Source organism: Oncorhynchus keta, chromosome 26 (assembly GCF_023373465.1).
Source record: "Oncorhynchus keta strain PuntledgeMale-10-30-2019 chromosome 26, Oket_V2, whole genome shotgun sequence".
Taxonomy (NCBI): Eukaryota; Metazoa; Chordata; class Actinopteri; order Salmoniformes; family Salmonidae; genus Oncorhynchus; species Oncorhynchus keta.
This window is the reverse complement of record NC_068446.1, coordinates 7834140-7857413: the sequence shown is the minus strand read 5'-3', so window position 1 is coordinate 7857413 and position 23274 is coordinate 7834140. Positions and strand designations below refer to the sequence as shown.

Genomic DNA, 23274 nt, shown 5'->3' with positions numbered 1-23274 from the left:
GCTTTCACACGGGATTGAATATAGAAAATTTCTGGGCTTATAATAACATTTATTTCACTTCACGAATGAACCACTGTTCGAGGAGCATGCAGCCTCTCGCTGCGTGACAGTTGATATTCCGCCCAAGTTCTGTATGCCGTGGGCTCTCCAAACATGTGCCTGCAGCTACCCAGTGCTTAATTCGGGGAACCAAGTGAAATCTGTTCGGGGGAATCGATAGTGACATGTTTTCACAATGAAACGTATTTAATTAAACTGTTGATAGCCCCTATCTCTGCGCTCTGGAGAAAGGAATAAAGGAGAGAGGGGAGGAGATGGAAACACAATGGTGAGATATTCTGTAGCTAAAGGTAATGTGTCTATTAATGATGAAAAAAAATACAAATGCCATATTACTAGGCTATTCAAACTCAAATACAAATTCACTATAATTGTAGCCGTCCTGCACAATCAGTGAACCAACAGTATCGCCAAGGGCTATACATTCTCTCCCAGACTCATGGATAGAAAGTTTGGAGTGTAACATAAGGTAAACAGTCCATCCAGTATGCATAATAATATAGCCCATACTCAGCCCATACTCGATTACTAGAATTTGTTTAATTGTGGAGTGTAGGCTAGACCAATTATGTACCAAAGACATCTTTAATCTATTTTTTAAAATGTTTTTCTGCCATGTGTAAAATGCGATAGGCTATCAGGCTTTGTATTGTATAAAGGCACAATCATTATTTTAATTCAGTTTTTTTTTTTGGGGGGCTTGCATGCATATACTTAGTGGACAGTTTATTAGGTACACCCATCTAGTACAGGGTTGGACCCACCCTTTGTCTCCAGAACAGCCTGAATTATTCGGGGCCTGGATACTACAAGGTGTGGCATTCAAACATTGCTCAATTGGTATTTTAGGGACCTAATATGTGCCAGGAAAACATTCTCCACATAATCACACCACCGCCACCAGCCTGTACTGTTGACACCAGGCAGGATGGGGCCATGGACTCATGCTGCTTAAGCTAAGTTCTGACTCTGCCATCAGCATGACGCAAGAGGAACCGGGATTCGTCGGACCAGGCAATGTTTTTCCACTCCTCAATTGTCCAGTGTTGGTGATCACTTGCCCACTGGAGCTGCCTCTTCCTGTTATTAGCCGATAGGAGTGGAACCCGGTGTCTTCTGCTACCATAGCTTCTGCTACAACAGCTCGTCCATGACGAGGACTGACAAATTGTGCGTTCCGAGATGCAGTTCTGCACACCATTGTTGTACTGCGTCGTTATTTGCCTGTTTATGGCTTTCACGATTCTTGCCGTTCTCCTTCGCCCTCTCATCAACGAGCTGTTTTCGCCCACAGGACTGCCGCTGACTGACAGGATGTTTTTTGCTTGTCGCGCCATTCTCGGTAAACCCTCGACAACGTCATGCCTGAAAAGCCCAGGAGGCCGGCCGTTTCTGAGATACTGGCACCGACAATCATACCACGCTCAAAGTTGCTTAGGTCACTAATTTTGCCAATTCTAAAATTCAATCGAACAGTAACTGAATGCCTTGATGCCTGTCTACCTGCGCTATATACAGTGCATTCAGAAAGTTTTCAAACCCCTTTACTTTTTGCACATTTTGTTACATTCTAGCCTTATTCTAACATTTATTAAATCCTTTTTTCTCCATCATCAATCTACACACCATACCCCAAAATGACAAAGCAAAAACAGGTTTATAGAAATGTTTGCAAATGTGTTAAAAATGTAAAAACAGAAATATCACATTGACGCAACTATTCAGACCCTTTACTCAGTACTTTGTTGAAGCACCTTTGCCATTGATTACACCCTCGAGTCTTCTTGGGTATGACGCTACAAGCTTGGCACACCTATATTTGGGGAGTTTCTCGAATTCTTATCTGCAGATCTCTCAAGCTCTGTCAGGTTGGATGGGTAGCGTCGCTGCACAGCTATTTTCAGGTCTCCAGAGATGTTAGATCGGGTTCAAGTCCAGGCTCTTGCTGGGCCACTCAAGGACATTCAGAGACTTGTCCTGAAGCCACTCCTGCATTGTCTTGGCTGTGTGCTTAGGGTCGTTGTCCTGTTGGAAGGTGAACCTTCGACCCAGTCTGAGGTCCTGAGCGTTCTGCAGCAGGTTTCATCAATTGTCTCTCTGTAATTTGCTCCGTTCATCTTTCCCTCGATCCTGACTAGTTTTCCATTCCCTGCAGCTGAAAAACATCCCCACAGAAAGATACTGCCACCACCGTAGGGATGGTGCCAAGATTCCTACAGACATGACGCTTTGCATTCAGGCCAAAGAGTTCAATCTTGGTTTCATCAGACCAGAGAATCTCGTTTCTCATGGTCTGAGAGTCCTTTAGGTGCATTTTGGCAAACTCCAAGCGGGCTATCATGTGTCTTTAACTGAGGAGAGGCTTCTGTCTGGCCACTACCATAAAAGCCTGAGTGGAGGAGTGCTTCAGAGATGGTTACCCTTATGGAAGGTTCTCCCATCTCCACAGAGGAAGTTTGGAGCTCTGTTAGAGTGACTATTGGGTTCTTGGTCACCTCCCTGACCAAGGCCCTTCTCACCAGTCTTGGTGGTTCAAAATGTATTCCATTTAATAATGATGGATGCCACTGTGTTCTTGGGGACCTTGAATGCTGCAGAAATGTTTTGGTACCCTTCCCCAGATCTGTGTCTCGACACAATCCTGTCTCGGAGCTATAAGGACAATTCCTTCGAACTCATGGCTTGGTTATTGCTCGGAAGAACCCTGAAGAAGGCACAGTGATGCCGAAACGTTGGTGATTTACCCAATAAATGACTTGGAATTTATATATGGTGTGCGACTCTCTTTATTTTTGTAGCTTTTGGTTTCTGCTCTGACATGCATTGTCAACTGTGGGACCTTATATAGACAGGTGTGTACCTTTCCAAATCATGTCCAATCAATTGAATTTACCACCGGTGGACTCCAATCAAGTTGTAGAAACATCTCAAGGATGATCAATGGAAACACGATGCACCTGAACTCCTGAGCTCAATTTCGAGTCTCATAGCAACGGGTCTGAATACTTATGTAAATGAGGTATATTTGTTTTTATTTGTAATACATTTTCAAAAAACCTGTTTTCACTTTGTCATTAGGGGGTATTGTGTGTAGATTGATGAGAGTTTATTTTTTTATTTAATCAATTTTAGAATAAGGCTGTAACCTAACAAAATGTGGAAAAAGTCAAGGGGGGGTCTGAATACTTTCCGAATGCACTGTAACAAGCCACTGCCACGTGACTCACTGTGTGTAGGAGCGAACCATAATAAGACGGTCATCGCAACTGCCATAGCTTATGCGTGTGTTTCTGTGTGTGTGTTTTCACACTCCGAGAGAGGATATTTATGTTGTGTATTTCAACATTTATTACAAACAAAAATGTAAAGAAAACAAGTATTTTATAAATCGCTCTGGTACTTAGTGGCTGGCTGGGGCCTGCAATTACTCTGCAATAAAGTCAACTTTCTTTACCAGGGTCTGAGAGACAGAAAACCATATAGACTATACAGTCAAGTCAGTTTGACCAATCAGTATAGCATACTCAATCAATCAGACCTATCAGAACAGTACACTCAGTAAATCTGACCAATCATCTTCCAACAACCGATGAAAAACTAGAGTTAGTCACATCTGCCGATGTTTAACGAGACACGGGCTATTAGGTGACCTGTTGATGATGACAACCGAGTAACGGACGCAATTATGCTAGTTTGTTAGTTAGAGGAGAAAACCCGTCAAGCTTTTGAAATACTGAAACACAGCGTCGTATGACTAATTGAATCTTGTGTCCAGCTGTAATATATCACAGACTTCTGAATAAGAGCGTAAGTATATCACAGAGCTGCGAGGGCCGACTGCTGGCCTGGCCAACCAAGCACGGACTGTTACACTGTGACCTGGATACATTTTGCTTGGACATCTAGGTATCAGAAGGCTCTCTATCTAGACTTTATTTGTTAAAGGAGAAGGAAATATCCAATGCAAGATAATACATGATATCCTGTAGCTATAAGCTCTCTGATGTACCAGAGACAAATGTGTGCTTTTGTGTTATTTCAGGGAGGCACACACCCCGTGGTTGTGTCGCTAGCAATGTTCCCTGAACGTTGTGATTATTCTGTACGACTTCCAGCCCGCGTTTGCTGTGAACACTGAGACTGTACCCGCTTTAAGTTACAGTTTTAACAGTGGCCATGTAGGCTACTGTGGCTATTTGATCATATTTTAGGCCTACCAGTGACCTACCATTAAAAAACAAACAAAGGAGAAAATGCACCCCATACCATTTTAACATGGAAATAGCTGTTCTATCGTTCAAGCTACGGTAGCAGCCAATGTGTGGTGTTAAATGTAGGCCTACATTCCATGAGACTTTTGACATGAACCTGTTTATCCACTTGTCCTTCAGACAAGGTGACTGAAAATGTTGTTTGATGCAAGAAACCACTTTACAAAATAAATGCATTATTATTCCCACAATTATTACAGAAAATCAGACAAATTATGCTACCCTCTGCCGATTGGTTATTTAGCTTATTCAAGCCTGTTTCAAAATACAACACTGCCCCTTTCAGACAAAAGATGCTCTTTACCTGACTCTCTTTTCAAAGATGTCTAGAATGGTATGCATGTTGTGCTCTTGTAGGAAGCAATCACTACCCTATTGCTGACTACAAATGATCTATAACTGGGTTAATAACTCACTAACTAGTAAAGGATATTAACAAAATGTGCACACTGGCTACATGCAGCTCACTTATCACAAAACAAGCGCATCTACTCACGACCGCTCATGCTGTTAACAGTCCAGTTCAATGTAAATGGCACAGATCCGTATATAGCAATGCTCTATTTGCATATAGGCCTACTGCGTCTCTGATTGTTTATGCTGCAGGATCTGTGTAGAGTACGGGCTGAATAGCGCGTGTCAATGTAATAGAGTCCTACTCCATTCTGCCTACAACAAAATATCTTGCATAGTTCGTTTTGTTTCGGTATGTTGCATTGAAAGTTGCTAATATTGCGTGTATTAAAACACGTAAGCCTATGCAACATTAAACAATTAAAACAGTACTGTAGCAATGAGGTTTGTGTAGTAAGCTGTAGGCCCAATACAATATCACCGCATATTGGCTTTGCTTGAATTGCCTTTCCAATGCATTGTTGTTCGGGCCATTAAAAAAAAAAAAACGATTTAAAAATTTGAGGTAGTTCATATGATCACATCTGTAATAGATTTGTTGTTGTATTACTTGTGAAGCACAGCTGAGTGAGCATACATTTAAATAATTTACTTTAATTTCTATTTTACTTGGTTCATGGTGCCTGCATCTGATGGTCAGTCTCAGCGGAGGGAGAGAGCAGCAGACTGAGGGGTCCGTCTCTCAACATCCCTCCGCTCTCCCTTTCCGCCACTCACACTGACCAAAAAAGTGACACGGTCTTTCAGATGGCGAAACTCGAGTCGCATCGCATTACTTCGGCCTCATGCACAAATTCATGTTGTCACTACTATGAACAGAGAAAGTGAAATATTCCTTGATATTAAAAAAAGACCCAAGTCGCTAATAATAACAACAACACAAGCCATTAGATAGACTTTCCTGCTCATTCATTATTGCTGCAGTGCTTGTTGTAGGAAGAACGTGCATTTTATAGCATATAAAAGTGTTGAATACAAAGTGTTGACAGTGATAAGTAAGAGTTTAAAGATGAACACACTCATAAAAACAGCATATCTTTGCTGTATTCGTTGACAGTCTCTCTCTAGTCATGGTTTTAAACTTTTAGAAATCTCACAGTATCATCTTTGCCGTAATCTTATTTTACGCATGCTACGTTATTCCAGACACGGTCATCTGAGCCATTCGATTGGCCAGAGGTAGACCTATAGTGCTCTTGATTTGCTCTTCTGGGCCTGCCGGGAAGGCAGTGTTTGTACCTTCAGACACATGAAATGGTTCAGAATGGCAACTGTTTGCCTACCCGGCGCGCAGGGCAGCTTGAATCGGGGGCACCTACCGAAAACAGCCCGAGACAAAAAAAATACAAAATATTAACACAAGGATTTATCGTAGGATTTTTTGCGAAAATGTTTGGCGATTGACTAGGAATGCCTTGAAGATCGACCAGCTGATCGCGATGACTGGTTGGTGACCACTGCTCTAGAAAGTTGAGTGAAGTTCAATCTGGTGCTTCTCTCTGTGGGCTGATATTTCTGCATGGCAGTCCTGGGGAGCCGCGTGGCAGTCTCAGGGCTACTGCGTGCGCGCTCGCAGAGGGAACAGTGGTCTCTAGTTGGGTTTTAGATCAATATGCCGCTTGTACTAACACATTACTGATGGACTGTTTGATGCTTTCCATTTGTTATTTCTTTCTATAGCTAGTCTCTGTCGCTGGGCTGGTAATGACCAGATCTGTCTGTAATCAAAGACAGGTCTGGGATCAGATATATGCTCTGAGTGTTGGGTTACACATGTGCACAACAGGCCTCTGACAGACAGAGAGAGATAAAAAGAGACAGAGGGAGAGAGCTAGAGTCAGTGAGCGAAAGTCTTCGAGAGGGAGAGAGACAGAGATAGAGCCTTCTCCAATCCTCCTCACATACCAGAGAAAACCCACACGCTAGCCAGAGAAAGGACAGAGAGAGAGAAAAAGAGATAAATTGAGAGAGTAATACAAAGAGGGAGAGAAAGGAATTAGAGAGTAAAAACCTGGAACATTGTGCATACCATTTATTCCCAATTGAGAGGTTCCTGAAAGATTAGAATGCTGTGGTGTTGAAATAGTGGGATAGTGCTGGTATGACAGACAGCCCACTGGGCACAGACATCAGTTCGACGAGTTGTCAACGAACGTGAATTCAACAAGAAGTCAACAAAACATTTCACCATGTTATTGGTTTTAGGTACAAAAAAAAATGAAAGACGAAATGCTCTTATGTTGATGACTTTTTGCAAATCCAATCACTTTTCTACATTAATTCAACGTCATCATATATATTTTTTGTTGTTGAAATTATGTTGAAACAGCTTTAATAAGATATATATATATATACATTTTTAAAGTCGATTCAACCAGTTTTTGCCCAGTGGGAGGTGCTTCAAGGTAAAGGAAGCATCTATGACTGATCTGTTAGGATCCTGCAGTGTATATTGTGTGATTGGTTGCAGAGAGAAAGATGAAGACCGGAGCAGAGCAATACCTGACTCTCATCAACATCCGACTCCTATCCATCCATCCACTCACTCACTCACTCACTCACTCACTCACTCACTCACTCACTCTTGTTCCTGCTCTCCTCTCTCTCAGTTCTCCCCTGTCAAGACTCTTCGATAACAACCAGGACTTTGTTTTGAACCAAGGAATTATTGCACGACCAACCAACCAACCATCCACTAATGTAATTATTTCAGCAGGAAGGAACATTGTGCTCTATTGTTCTTTGTGGGTGCATTCCAAATGGAAACCTGTTCCCTATTTAGTGCACTACTTTTGACAAAGGCCAATAGGGGACCGATTGTTGGGACTTAACTTGTTTCTCCAGACTGTCTGTCTGTCCAGAGTGACTCAGACCCATACTGCAGTGCTGACTGAGTGAGGTCATATGTAATGGCCCTACATTTAACTCACAGGACTTTTTAAATCCTGCATGGGGATACTTAAGTGGCATGAGCTCATGTTTTTCTGCAATCCTTCTCCCCGACCGGGTCTTGTGAGTGAGTGAGTGAAATCACTGGCCTGTGAGTCTCAGAAATGGCAGTAATCCCATTTTAAAACATATTTCGAAGTTGAACTTTTTCTTTAACAACTTTGCTGAAGTAGCCTCCACCCCTGTGAAAATATTTTCACTGCCTATGAAACATTAGAATTGAACCAGCGAACTCCTTGTTAAAGAGAATGCTGAGCCCCTGCTGTGGATGTTGTGCAGGGCAGGGGTGGACTGAATTTCTTATGGGTAGGTGCAGTATATAACATATCTGACCCAGTCCAGTTCAGCTCAGGGTCGTGTTCAAAAGGCACAAAACGTAAGAAAGCGGTTCGAAACGGAATGAATCGGGAACTTTCCATTTGAACTCATCCAATAAGAAAAGTTCATTGTGGTTTTTGCTACGTGTGCCCTAATGAACACAACCCAGCTCAGCCCAGGCCATGCAGTCAGAATTGGGTAATACTGTTTGTAAATACCAGCCCAATTATCCCTAACGAGGGCCTAATAGGAACCAGATGAATGCTTATTTAATTTGTCAGAAAAAAGTTAGGGAAGGAGAAAAGGAAGGCCAGCTTTCCCCAGAGCTCTGCTCCCGGCAGGATGAAGCATCGCAGGAGGAATAAAACACAGGCCCCACTGGGCACAGATGTCACTTCAACGTCTAGTTTGGATTTACATTTGGTTGAGTTGTCAACGATCGTGAATTCAACATGAAATCAACAAAAATATCACCATGTCATTGGCTTTTAGGTTAAAGGTTTGGTGAAAAAAATACTCATTTCCCTCATGTTTCGGACTTTTTCAAAGTCAATCAGTTTTCCACGTTGGTCCAACGTTATCACATAGAATGTTTTGGGATGAAATTACGTGGAAACAACCTTGATTCACCAGTTATTGTCCAGTGGAGCCAATTTGTTGCGTAACGTTTATCCTTTTCATACAATATAGACAGACATTTCACAAAGCAGGGGATGTACAGACCAAATCTGTTTGAAATTAAAATATTGTACAGTAGGCTATTTCTGGAAACATTTTGTGCCAGTGTCCCTTAGTACAAATAATGTGCTAGCCAAATGTTTTTCAAACCATAAAATCTCAAACATTCAGAACATTCAAAGCCACTAACTGTTCATTGGACGCAGTGTCCTAAAGTGGCCTTACTCCCAGATTGTACTGTTCTTAACTTAATCATATGGTGGCCAGGCAGCAACACACGGAGAGAGTGACTAACTGTTGCTTTGACAGCACAGCAGTGGATCAGAGGTTATGAGAACAGGTTTAAAGAGATTCTCTGGTACTTTTGTATACTTTTTAGCCAGTAGTTATAAAAGTAGCACTCGAGCAAAAAGTGGTCTCCGAAAATTGTATACTATGTCACATACAGTAGCAGTCAAAAGTTTGGGCACACCTAATCATTCAAGGGTTTTTCTTTATTTTTTAAAACTATTTTCTACATTGTAGAATAATAGTGAAGACATCAAAACAATGAAATAACATATGGAATCATACAGTAACCAAAAAAGTGTTAAACAAATCAAAATATGTTTTTTTCTTTGCCTTGACGACAGCTTTGCTGTCACACTCTTGGCATTCTCTCAATCAGCTTCACCTGTAATGCTTTTCCAACAGTCTTGAAGGAGTTCCCACAATTACTGAGCACTTGTTGGCAGCTTTTCCTTCACTCTGCGGTCCAACTCATCCCAAAACATCTCAATTGGGTTGAGGTCGGGTGATTGTGGAGGCCAGATCATCTGATGCAGCACTCCATCACTCTCCTTCTTGGTCAAATAGCCCTTACACAGCCTGGAGGTGTCATTTTCCTATATAAAAACAAAATTATAGTCCCACTAAATGCAAACCTGATGGGATGGCGTATTGCTGCAGAATGCTGTGGTAGCCATACTGGTTAAGTGTGCCTTCAATTCTAAATAAATCACAGACATTGTCACCAGCAAAGCACCCACATACCATCACACCTCCTCCTCCTCCATGCTTCAAAGTGGGATCCACACGTGCAGAGATCATCCATCCACCTACTCTGCGTCTCACAACAACCACTGCTCGTCCATTGCTCATGTTTCTTGGCCCAAGCAAGCCTTTTCTTCTCATTGGTGTCCTTTAGTCGTGGTTTCTTTGAAGCAATTTCGCCATGATGCATTTCTTTGGGCTGCAATCTGAGCTGCAGCTAACTCTAATGAACTTATCGTCTGCAACAGAGGTAACTCTGGGTCTTCCTTTCCTGTGGCGGTCCTCATGAGAGCCAGTTTCATCACTGCGCTTAATGGTTTTTGTGGCTGCATTTGAAGAAACTTTCAAAGTTCTTGAAATTTTCTGTATTGACTGACCTTCATGTCTTAAAGTAATGAAGGACTGTCATTTCTCTTTGCTTATTTGAGCTGTTTTCGCCATAATATGGACTTGGCCTTTTACCTAATATGGCTATATTCTGTATACCACTCCTACCTTGTCACAACACAACTGATTGGCTCAAATGCATTAAGAAGGAAAGAAATTCCACAAATGAACTTTTAACAAAGCCCACCTGTTAATTGAAATGCATTCCAGGTGACTACCTCATGAAGCTGGTTGAAAGAATCCCAAGAGTGTGCAAAGCTGTCATCAAGGCAAAGGGTGGCTACTTTGAAGAATCTAAAAACACTTTTTTTGGTTACTACATGATTCCATATGTGTTATTTCATAGTTTTGATGTCTTCACTATTATTCTACAATGTAGAAAATAGGAAACATAAATAAAAACCCTTGGATGAGTAGGTGTGTCCAAACTTTTGACTGGTCATTACTCTCTCATGTCTTTTGAGCCATTGGGCCCATCCTGCAATATCATTGGATTTTATTTTTTTTACCAGATAAGTTGACTAAGAACACATTCTCATTCACAGCAACAACCTGGGGAATAGTTACAGGGAAGAATGAGCCAATAGTAAGCTGGGGATGATTAGGTGACAGATTGGGAATTTATCCAGGACATCGGGGTTAACACCCCTACTCTTACAATAAATGCCATGGGATCTTTAATGACCTCCGAGAGTCAGGACACCCATTTAACAACCCATCTGAAAGACGACACCCTACACAGAGCAGTGTCCCCTGGGGAATTGGAATATTTTTTTTTAGACCAGAGGAAAGAGTGCCTCCTACTGGCCCTCCAACACCACTTCCAGCAGCATCTGGTCTCCCATCCAGGGACCAACCAAGACCAACTGTGCTTAGCTTCAGAAGCAAGTCAGCAGTGGGATGCAGGGTGGTAACGCTGTGCAGGCCTCTTGCTTGCTTTCACTCAAATATAAGGGGCTGAAGCTCATTAGCTAGAACTCAAATTGCTAGGGGGCTGGCCCATGTGGGGGGATATGTACAATATGGCGCAATTGCAGACTGCAATTCGGGTCGTTCCTTGATTTCAATAAATGCCCATTGGTGCCTGACATTGGTCAGTTCCAGTGTTATAAGACTGATGGTTTCTTGACAAAGATTAGTTTTTTACATAGCAGGTTAGGATAATTAACATGGCAGATTAGGTGAATTAGCGTGGCACGTTAGGAGGATGACACAAAGATTGCTGAATTCCTAAGACAACACAGAGGAAATTCTTGGATACAGTTGATAAGAAGAGTCACTTCGGGGGCTGGGCCGCAATACATAACTTGACATCAAGAAAAGGCAATATTAGAAAACCCTTGTCAAAATGTAGGGAAAATGGCGTGGCACAGCTTCAAGAAAATGGTCGCTTTCAAACTAGGGATTTCGTGGCTATTTGAGGAAGCTAAAACAGTAATTCTGCTCATAGATTATGTATGTATGTACTACACATTGACATATCCACCCCCCCAAAATAAAATAAATAAATACTTTCTTAGACGCCAAAGTACCGGAGCATGCCATTAATGTTAGTGAACCGCAGCTCCCAGAAAGACCGACCGAGAGAGGCTTGATGTTAGTGAACACAGCTCAGTGAAAGACACACAGAGGAAGAGATTCCCTCCTCTCTGCCTGCCATGACTGTACACTTCCAGTTACATAAGAGGTCTGAAGAAGAGAAGTAAGTGGAAAGTAGCAGTAAGCTGTGTGTCTCTGTTAGAGGAGTTAGGGATGCACCCCAGAACAGGGTTTCTTAACATTTATAGGGATCGGCAAAGCTTTGATCCTTCCTAACAATAAACTTGAGTCTTTATTGTTTGAATGCTGTGGTTGTGTGTGTGTGTGTGTGTGTGTGTGTGTGTGTGTGTGTGTGTGTGTGTGTGTGTGTGTGTGTGTGTGTGTGTGTGTGTGTGTGTGTGTGTGTGTGTGTGTGTGGTTCAGTCATTGAGTTCTACAGATGTGCCCTTTATGGAAAATAATGGGAGCAGAGACCGTGCCTTTAACCCCCCTTACTATTCCACCCTCTCCCTCCACTCACCCCAGGCCCCTTTACACAGTAACATTACAGGCCCATCCTCCCAACTGATGGTTCAGTGCAGTCAATGGGGCCCTCGGGCACAGCTCTGTGTCCCTTTGATTTATTTGCATAGACAACAAAGGAGGTCATGGTTCCAGCACACACACACACGCGCATATAGTATACATCAGATAGATACTGGACACGTGTCCACGCATGCATTACTGTAGAGTACTGTAGAATAGCGTAGAGTAGAATATTATGTGTCGCTTCACTTACTGTCCATCCGAAGATGATTACATCACAGCACACGTTCATATATACACAGCACACGTTCATATATACACAGCACACGTTCATCCATCCGTCCATTGGTCCATGATGAATCTGACATCTGTGCTTTACTACTAGACCTTTTCATACTGTACATTACATGGCGTACTCTGCACACACACGCACAGTATCTTAAACATATGCATACATACAGCCCACCCATTTCAGACACCACCAAGTTCAAGTTCAGCCAGGCTCTTCATGGGTTTACATATTTTATATTACAACCCCCATGTCTCGTTACACACACAACACAAGCCACACATGTTGTCGTGCTAGCGCGCATGTTGATCAGAGAAGGTGTTTACAGCGTAAACGTGTTTGTTTACCACGCTAATTACAGGGGTGATACTGTCGTACCCACCACATGCCACCATACAGTACCACCCGTTGCCATCTCTTGGATCTATTGGGCGTTGCACTCTTCAATGAGAAGCACAGTTTCTTCTTAGTTTGTGTGTTCAACCACAGTCACACACACATCCACTCACAAACACGCACGTTCTTTTTTTGTTTGTTACGCTGCTGCTACTAACTGTTCATTATCTATGTCACTTTATGTACATATTACCTCAATTACCTCAACTAAACCTGTACCCCTGCACATTGACTTGGTACCGCTACCCACTCGTTAATGTTATTTTATAGTGTTACTTTTAAAAAAAAACTTTAGTTTATTTAGTAAATATTTTCTTAACTATTGTTTTTCTTAAAACTGCATTGTTGGTTAAGGGCTTGTAAGTAAGCATTACACTGTACTACACCTGTTGTATTCGGCGTATGTGACAAATGTAATTTAATTTGACACACACACACACACACACACCTATATACATACACACAGGTATATGTTTACGGCCCTGGTACCCCATCCCTAATCTGTTCTGTTTGTCAGCTGGGCTTCATTCACAAAACTGTTCCGCCGGCGGCGTTTTTCCTCCCTCCGATTTCTATTTGGGGGGGGCGAAAACACATCACTTTGTTCCATCAGTTTATGTTTTTTTCTTTCTTCAAAACTGCTCTCCCTGTTCGGCTCGAAATGAATTCTAGCGAAGAGAGAGAGACTCTGGGAAAGATTGGGTTACACGTCTGCGAGAGACAAAAGCGGCCGGTGGGAGGGGTCATGACAGTTGGCAATGGTTTGGAGAGAACTCGATACCATAATTTAGACCCTCCATAAACACACTGAATCAGAGACAGATTTACTCTGTGAAATATGGCTCTGGGAACAGCAGCACCTTTCCACAAAGCAGACCTTTCCCTGTAACATGAAATGCATGCTTTTATGATTACGTGCAATGTGTTTATGGTTGCTTACACAAACCTATGGAACGTATTTAGTTGAACGTAACAGCACGGACTGTGTAGATGAACTGTCATGAATTAGAAACAAGAGCAGCTATTGACTGTCTAGTCTGAAAGATTGTGATGTAATCAACTCTATTTAGAAATAACATGTTAGAGTTAGTAGGGTAAGGGTGTGTGTGTGTGTGTGTGTGTGTGTGTGTGTGTGTGTGTGTGTGTGTGTGTGTGTGTGTGTGTGTGTGTGTGTGTGTGTGTGTGTGTGTGTGTGTGTGTGTGTGTGTGTGTGTGTTCACCGTGTACATATATATCCTGTTTCGACCCTCAGACTTAGCAAAAGATGACCTAGCGAAAGAGTAGCTTAGTGAGATTATTTTCTGACGCTCTAGCAGAAATCAAGCCTTTTCCAATCAGACAGCTAATAGTCAGCAAACAGCAGACAGCACAGCAGCAGCATGCAACTACAAAAGGTTAGCTCATCTTAGCTCTCTCTCTCTCTCTCTCTCTCTCTCTCTCTCTCTCTCTCTCTCTCTCTCTCTCTCACTCACCATATTACCTCATCTTCTCCCTATTGTCTCTGTCTCTCCGTCACTCCCTCCCCACCCTCCACCCCACTCTCTCTGATCCTGCCTCCCAGTGGAGAGTAAGGGGAGCTGAGGTGAGGTGTGTGGAGGCGGAGAGGCTCAGAAGGTTCATTTGTGGACTGAGATTCACACCGGAAGCTATTGATTGGAGCAGCAGGAGAGACAGGGGTGGGGGTGGAGGTGTAAGTGTTTCCGCTCCTCTGATTCATATATGATAGACTCCTATGTGTGGGTGCGATGGAGGTTGTCAGAAAGGTTGGACACGGAGGTGGGGGGGTTACTGCTACCGCCAAAGTGATTACTGATAATATCACCTGGATAATTGATCTAAAATGGCTTCCTAATCACTCCCAGTTGCATTGTGTCTACAGCCAAAATGACTCAACTCGGCCACCAGAGAGCCATTGAGGCTCTATTTGTTTTCTTACCTGATTCATTGATGGAGTCACTCTCTCTTCTCTGGAACTGCCTATTGTCCTCCCTACTTGCCATTACTACAGGCAGATGATGCATGACTATGTATGGAGGGGGATGATTGAGTGGAGGAGATACAGAGATGGAGGAGCTCAATCAGATGTTTCTAGGATTTGAAGATGACTAACTTCTTCTTAAGTACACTGTAGTCATCCTTTTGTTCTGCAAGTGAGTTTATGATGAAGGTAACATATCCCTCCTCGTCTGCCCAACTCCTCTCTGTTTGGCTCCTAGGCCTCAGCTGCTGCAACAAGTCTTAATGGAATAGAGTGGTGCTTAGTGCTCTCTTTCTCTCTCTCTCCCTCCCCCTAACTCTAACTCTAACCTCCCGATCCCCAATATTTTCTGCTTTAATCTTAGCATTGATGTTGAGTGCCCCCCCCTTTCCCTCCCTCCTAGACTTAGGTAATTTCCTGTCTGGCTGACTCACAGCAGTCACACCTCTGAATGGAGGGGGCGTTATGAAAGAGTGGATGGAAGGAGTGCTAAAGAAAAGGGTGTGGTATGTCAGATCTGTGTCCATACTAGTCCACGTTGACCTCCAGCCTCTCTTTATCTCCCCCTCTCTCTCTTTTATACGCACACACATACACCGCCCTTCCACAGACACACACGCAGACAAGTATCTCTCTCATCCTCTCGTTGTCCCTTTCGTCTGTCTAATCGTGTGACAATCTTGAAATTCGCAGATGCACACAGGCAGGGTCCATTTGCCCAGAACTGAGCTGGCAGAGTTCCTTTCCTGTCTAGTCCCTACCCAGTAGCCGTGGTGTTAGCTACATCAGCTGCCTGAGTCAGGGCACTGCTGCCCTCTCTGGGAGTATCACTCTGCGCTATTGACCAGAGCTCCAGGCTAAGGGCCATCCGTCACAGTCTGCCCAGGGAAAGGCTCACGTCCGGGGGTCGGGTATCACAGACAGCCTGGGTCAAGGAAGACCGGCGCTGAAACTTTTGATCCCAGGCCAAAGAACGCTCCATGAGTCCGGATTCGGTTCCAGTTTATTAAGTCACCCGTTCAGTAAATAGTACGGTCTGGGACATCTGAGTTCCACCTGGTGAGAATACGCCATCCAGTACCTAGCAGGGGGTTGATATAAAGCATGAGGTTAATGTGGCGTCGACAGAGAGGTGGACTTCTCCATTCATTGATTACACCCAGTAGGTTAGCATCCAGCTACAGAAGATGTTGTGAGACCATGCTGCCCTGCATTAGTTACACTATTTATTACTCTCTCCCCCCCCCCACAAAATACATGACATCAGCTGTGTGTGTTCTACTCAGAGAGAAGCAGTAATTCTAACAAGTAAGAGCAGCCAATAGCCTCTTTAACCTAGCATCAGTCTCTGGTCGTGTGAACTACAGCGTACAGGTACCAAGTGTTTGTGTTTCCTGGGTTTGTATAAATCCTGTTTTATTCGTGCTCCTTTCCCACTTGGCATTAACAAGCCCAAACAACAAATGTAGAAGTACTGTAAATACCCATGGAAACGCAGCGATGCCTGTAACCAAACACTGCCTGCGGCGGCGAGGGCTCCCTAAGCCCTAGCGTGTGACCCGCTCTTTTCCACCACCGCTGGGTTCTGCCCCTGTCTAGGCCCAGTGTGTGTGGGAGAGCTATAGGTGTTGTGTTGCAGGAGCTGTGGGCAGCAGCATATGGGTTAGTGTTTGATTGGGTCTGTTTTTCTGGTCGTCATTGCGAGCAAGGAAGGTGACTTGCCATAGGGGCTCTTTTTGGAGCGCAGTGGGGTTGTCAGGCGGGCTGGAAAGTGTATGTACCCCTGATGGGAGGCTGGCACAGGGAGAGAGTCCCCCTCCTACCGCCTTTCCCCCCACCCACCACCCTTACATTACTTCATCCTCCACTCACATACCACTGGCACCCTGCTCTGCCTCCTCATCTGGGACGGATTTAACAGAGAAAAGGATGGCGAGAGGGAGAGATGTAGAGAGGGGGGAATAGAGAAGAGATAGGGAGGGGGCGTGATGCTTGATGAGAGAGGGGGAGAAGTAGAAATCGAAAGAGGATATCCACCCCTCACACTCTCGGTGACTTCCTCGTGTTACCATGGCAACAGAAGTCGACTGACAGATTGAGGCAGTGAAGAAATGGTTGATCTAGCTGGTATTGGATCAGTGATGGATTATATGTACATATAGCCTGTAAGGATCTGCACGTATTGCATTGCATTGGGGTTACTGATTCAGAGTGCTGTCACAGGTTCCGTTTTTAAAAATTGTTGTTCCCTTGGGTTACCACTGGAGGGCACCTTTGCCTCGTGTTCTAGTTTCCAGGTTACCCTAATTATTACTTATTGGTTTCACCTGGTTTTGATTACCTTCTCTATTCACCTGGTTGCCTTGTTGCTTGTATCTGTGCTTAGGTCTTATGTTTTGTTTAGTGCACTCTTGTGCTGTTGCTTTGTTTTTGTCAAGACTTTAAGTAAAGAGCTGAATTTACCTTTACCTCTACTTGCTGTGTTTCTCTGCGACTGGGTTCGAGTTCGTACAAGCATCCTTGTAACAGGAGATCGCATCCTTGTAACAGGAGATCTAAGCCAACAATGGACCCAGCAGAGATTTTTCAGTCGTCTGAGGAACATGCTGAACTCCGCCATTTACGGTAGGCTGTCACCCACCATGGAACTGTGACTGGCCGCCATGAGGCGCAGGCATTGTCGGATGATTTAAGAACTCTTGTGCCCACTCTTCACTCAGCCTTTCTGAACGGACTCAGCGAGGTTCTCAAGGATGAACTGGCTTCCCGGGACAACCCTGACACTCTAGATGAGCTCATCATTCTGGCCATCCGGATTGACAACCAGTTCTGGGAAGGTCGTCGTGAGAGGACGGAGGGGTTCCAGGTGGTCACCAGTGTTTCGGGTCCCGCTGAGGGAGTAGATTCTCTGGGTGTCCCATTGCCCTGCTTGTTCTGTACCCCGTTCTGTACCCTGAGTTCTCAATTCTGCTCTGGTTTCCCTCCATATCCTTCAGAGGAGCCGACGGTATTGGGACACACCAGGTTTCCGCTCTGGAGAGAAGGTACATGATTAACGAGCAACTCACCCTCCAGGGATCTACGTTTTGTTTTAAAATTGGACTTGTGCGAATCAGACAGGGAGACGAGTGGAAGACAGCGTTCAACACCCCTAATGGACATTATGAGTACCGTGTCATGCCGTTTGGACGGCTCCAGCCGTTTTCCAGGCCCTGGTTAATGACGTGCTGTGCAACTTTCTTCACCAGTTCATCTTTGTATACCTGGATGTCATTTTCATCTTCTGTCGGGTTTTCTTCTGCACCCATTCTAGTTAATGTGGATCCTTCTCTTCCCTTTGTGGTAGGGGCGGATGCCTCTGACGTTGGCATGGGTGCGGTTCTGTCTCAGTACTCGGCTAAAGACCAAAAGCTTCAACCCCGTGCCTTCTCCAGACTTCTCACTCCAGCGGCGAGGAACTATGATGTCGGCAATCGGGAGCGGCTTGTGGTCAAACTGGATTTGGAGGAGTGGCTGCACTGGTTGGCGGGTTCGGAACATCCTTTTACGTTTGGACGGACCACAAGAACCTGGCCTACATTCTGGAGGCTAAACGCCTTCAATCCCCGACCGGCTCGTTGGGCACTTTTCTTCACTCGGTTCAGATTCACGGTATCTTACCGCCAGGGTTCTAAGAACGTGAAGCCGGATGCCCTGTCTCACCAGTTCCCCAGCTCCAGTGAGGATCGGCCACTTGGATCCATCATCGCCAAGTCGCTCATCCTCGTGCTGGTGTCCTGGGGTATAGAGACTGTAGTGAGGGAGGCACAAGGTAGGGGGGCAGTTCCTGACAAGTTGAGGGACTATTGTGTATAGTTATATACTATTTGTTAATGCTACACTTTAAGTTAATTAGCTCAATTAAAATATTTTCTTCTCTGTACTGGACCCATTCAAGTATACATACTCATGTGACCGACCAGAGAAATATAGAGAAATAGTTACTTGTATAGTGGAGTCTTTTGTTTAGACATGTAGCTAGCTTGCTAAACAATTTACCATTATCCCAGCTCATACCATTACTACCCTGCATGAATCTGCAGGTACCTAACCAACCAGGTTCAATGTTAGCTAGTTAGCTTACATTAGGCTATAACTAGCAATGCAAATGGCTCTGAGATTCGAATAATATTACTACACAGATCAGTAACTCTGATCACTCTTAGCTATGATGTGGGCGTGCCCCAAGGGTCAAAACTGGGGCCCCTCCTATTCAGCCTGTACATTAATGATCTGCCTTCTGTCTGTACTGGGTCTGAAGTTCAAATGTATGCAGATGATACAGTGATATATGTGCATGAAAAGAGAAAACAAGCTGCACAAGAACTCACTACTGTAATGGTCCAGGTTACAAAGTGGCTCAGTGACTCGTGTTTGCATCTCAATGTGAAAAAAACTGTCTGCATGTTCTTTACAAAGAGGGCAACAGATGCTACTGAGCCAGATGTCTGTGTCAGGGGAGAAGTTCCAGGTGGTATCTGATTTTAAGTACCTTGGCATCATACTTGATTCCAACCTCTCTTTTAAAAAGCATGTAAAAAAGCTAATTCAAATAACCAAATTCAACCTAGCTCATTTCCGATTTATACAAAATTGTTTGACTACAGAGGTAGCAAAACTGTACTTCAAATCTATGATACTCCCCCACTTCACATACTGCTGGACTAGTTGGGCCCAAGCTTGCTGTACAACATTTAAAACCTATTCAGTCTGTCTACAAACAGGCTCTCAAAGTGCTTGATGGGAAGCCCAATAGCCATCATCACTGTTACATCCTCAGAAAGCATGAGCTCCTGAGTTGGGAAAATCTTGTGCAATACACCGACGCATGTCTTGTATTCAAGATCCTAAATGGCCTGGATCCCCCAGAAAACCCAAACTTTGATTTATGTTTATATCCCTTGATATAAAAAGCTTGATTTTCTATCCCTTGTAGATAATCTACAAACAGAACAGTGGCATTTATGCTTGTCAGCCCAATTTCTATACGCATAATTATGAGCCTTGCGGTGTAAGATTGGAAAAATTGAAATAAGCAGAAGCGGTGTCCCAGATGTTCTTTTGAGTATGTTACATGGTTGTTAAACATTGCTTGATATTATTAACTGGTGTTTTTGTTAACAGTGTGAGAACAGTAGCACACATTTCCTTTTGCATATTATTGCAGATATATTGGCAGTTGGAAAAATCCACTTCAGACTGTATAACTAATTTAATGATGAGGATTTGGAGTGAAAAGTGTTTGTTACCTCAGTATCCTCTCTTCCAGTGCTGTGTGGTCTGACTTTATTTGGTTCATATTCAGGGGGTTGTGTCATTCTACTTTTAGTGTTGGCCCTCCAGAATTACATCTTAGAACTAATTTAATAGGATGGACAAACTCAACTAGCTAGTTTTACATGGCTCAGTTGGTTGAGCATGATACTTGCAACACCAAAGTTTGCGGGTTTGATTCCTGCTGCGGCCGATTTGGATAAAAGTGTCTGCTAAATCGCACAATATATATATATATATATATATATTAGTGTTTCCATTCACTCAGGTGAACAGAAAAGGAGAGTGAAGCTATAGTAAAGCAGAGTTACAGCCATAACTTGACTTCCTCTAAGGTCCCTTTCCCCTTCCCTCTACTTCTCCTTCCTCCCGAGCTCTTCTGTGGTTAGTTCTTGGTCTCTTGTTGCACATTCAGTTTGACAACAGCATCCTAATTGAAGCACCATGGAAATGCGCAGCCCGGCTCTGCTTGGCGAGGGACGTCACCGTTGGAAAATGTTTATGAGCGGTGGCTAGTGTGACGTAGGAACCTTTCACTACCCGGATATTTATCTGCACGTCTTTAATCCAGTCTGATTGTAATAATGGATGGTTAGATGCACCCCGATAATATAAACCAGTGGGGTACAATTTAGAAGTTGGTACGGGAGTCTGGAAAATGTCTGGATGTGCTTTTTTCCCCCCTGATGTGCTAGAGCCACTAGACTATGAGCTGACGTCAGAAAGAGAAAGTACAGTGAGAGAATAGGGATGATTTAATTTCACAGGCAGCTCGTTTGGTAATAAATTCAATGATTTCTTCTGAATGAGACCTAATTGGGTTGTAATCGGTTATGGGTGTACTGTTGTTCTCTCCAGCTCTATCCTATCCAGTATGCTGGAATACTTTGTGTTTTTTTAATGTTTTAATTTAACCTTTATTTAACTAGGCAAGTGAATTAAGAACAAATTCTTATTTAAAATGACGGCGTAGGAACAGTGGGTTAACTGCCTTGTTCAGGGACAGAACGACAGATATTTACCTTGTCAGTTCGGGGATTATACATAGAAACCTTTCGGTTACTGGCTCAACGCTCTAAGCACTAGGCTAGCTGCTACCTGCCGGCTACCTGGACTGGACTGGGGTTCTCTACCTATTCAGTGTTTCCCCAACTCCCGTCCTCTAGTACCCACAACAGTAAACATTTTCACTGTAGCCCTGACAAACACACCTCAATTTACTTGTCAGCTAATCATCAAGCCCTCGATGAGTTGCATGAGGTGAGTTTGTCCAGGGGTAAAACACACATGTCTACTGTTGGCGGTACTCCAGGACTAGAGTTGGGGAAACACTGACCGATATGATGGAATACAGTGGTACCACTGGCGATGATCATTCTCTGACCTGTTTGTGTCTCAGCTACTCAGTCACTGGCCTGGCCTAGCCATTGCAGTCTTGTTTGGTTAAGGTTTGTGTCTGCTAAATGGCATATATATATATATATATATATATATATATATATATATATATATATAGTACCAGTCAAAAGTTTGGACACACCTACTCATTCAAGGGTTTTTCTTTATTTTTACTATTTTCTACATTGTAGAAAAATAGGGAAGACATCAAAACTATGAAATAACACATATGGAATCATGTAGTAACCAAAAAAGTATTAAACAAATGAAAATATATTCTGGATTTTAAATTCAAAGTAGCCACACACAGCTTTGCACACTCTTGGCATTCTCTCAACCAGCTTCACGAGGAATGCTTTTCCAACAGTCTTGAAGGAGTTCCCACAATTGCTGAGCACTTGTTGGCTGCTTTTCCTTCACCCTGCGGTCTAACTCATCCCAAACCATCTCAATTGGGTTGAGGTCGGGTGATTGTGGAGGCCAGGTCATCTGATGCAGCACTCCATCACTCTTACTTCTTGGTCAAATAGCCCTTACACAGCCTGGAGGTGTGTTTTGGGTCATTGTCCTGTTTAAAAACCAGATGGAATGGCACATCACTGCAGAATGCTGTGGTAGCCATGCTGGTTAAGTGTGCCTTGAATTCTAAGTAAATCACTGATAGTGTCACCAGAAAAGCAATCCCACATCATCACACCTCCTCCTCCTCCATGCTTCACAGTGGGAACTACACATGTGGAGATCATCTGTTCACTTACTCTGCGTCTCACACAGACACGGCAGTTGAACCAAAATGTTCAAATTTGGACTCATCAGACCAAAGGACAGATTTCCACCTGTCTAATGTCCATTGTTTGTGTTTCTTGGCCCAAGCAAGTCTATTCTTCTTATTGGTGTCCTTTAGTAGTGGTTTCTTTGCAGCAATTCGACCATGAAGGCGTGATTCACGCACTCCTCTGAACAGTTGATGTTGAGATGTGTCTGTTACTTGAACTCTGTGAAGCATTTATTTGATCTGCATTTCACTGCCGATTTCTGAGGCAGTGAACTGCAGCAGAGGTAACTCTGGGGTTTCCTTTCCTGTGGCGGTCCTCATGAGTGCCAGTTTCATCATAGCGCTTGATGTTTTTTTTCTGACTGCACCTGAAGAAACTTTAGAAATTTGCCGTATTGTCTTAAAGTAATGACAGACTGTCGTTTCTCTTTGCTTGTCACAACACAACTGATTGGCTCAAACGCATTAAGAAGGAAGAAATTCCACAAATTAACTTTTAACAAGGCACACCTGTTAATTGAAATGTATTCCAGGTGACTACCTCATGAAGCTGGTTGAAAGAATGCCAAGAGTGTGCAAAGCTGTCATCAAGGCAAATATAAAATGTATTTTGATTTGTTTAACACTTTTTTTGGTTCCATATGTAGTATTTCATAGTTTTGATGTCTTCACTGTTATTCTACAATGTAGAAAATAGTCAAAATAAAGAAAGCCATTGAATGGGTAGTAGGTGTGTCCAAACTCTTGACTGGTACTGTATATATCAGTGTTTCCACTCACTCAGGTGAACAGAGCAGGAGAGTGGAGCTATAGCACCTCCTTATGGTCATAAAGCATGTAGTCACTCCGTAGTTGTCAAGTGTTGATATTCATATCTCATATGCTTCATTGGAGATATACATGCACGTACAGAGTTGTTTCAGTATTTATGGTTCCAGTTCAACTTGTTTAG

General features: G+C 43.4%; 1 protein-coding gene across 2 annotated transcripts in view; it reads left to right on the top strand.

Moving 5' to 3' along the window:
• Positions 1 to 23274, top strand: part of LOC118358882 (myomegalin-like) — a 140708-nt gene that overhangs the window by 19553 nt on the left and 97881 nt on the right. The gene's annotated exons all lie outside the window — the stretch shown is intronic.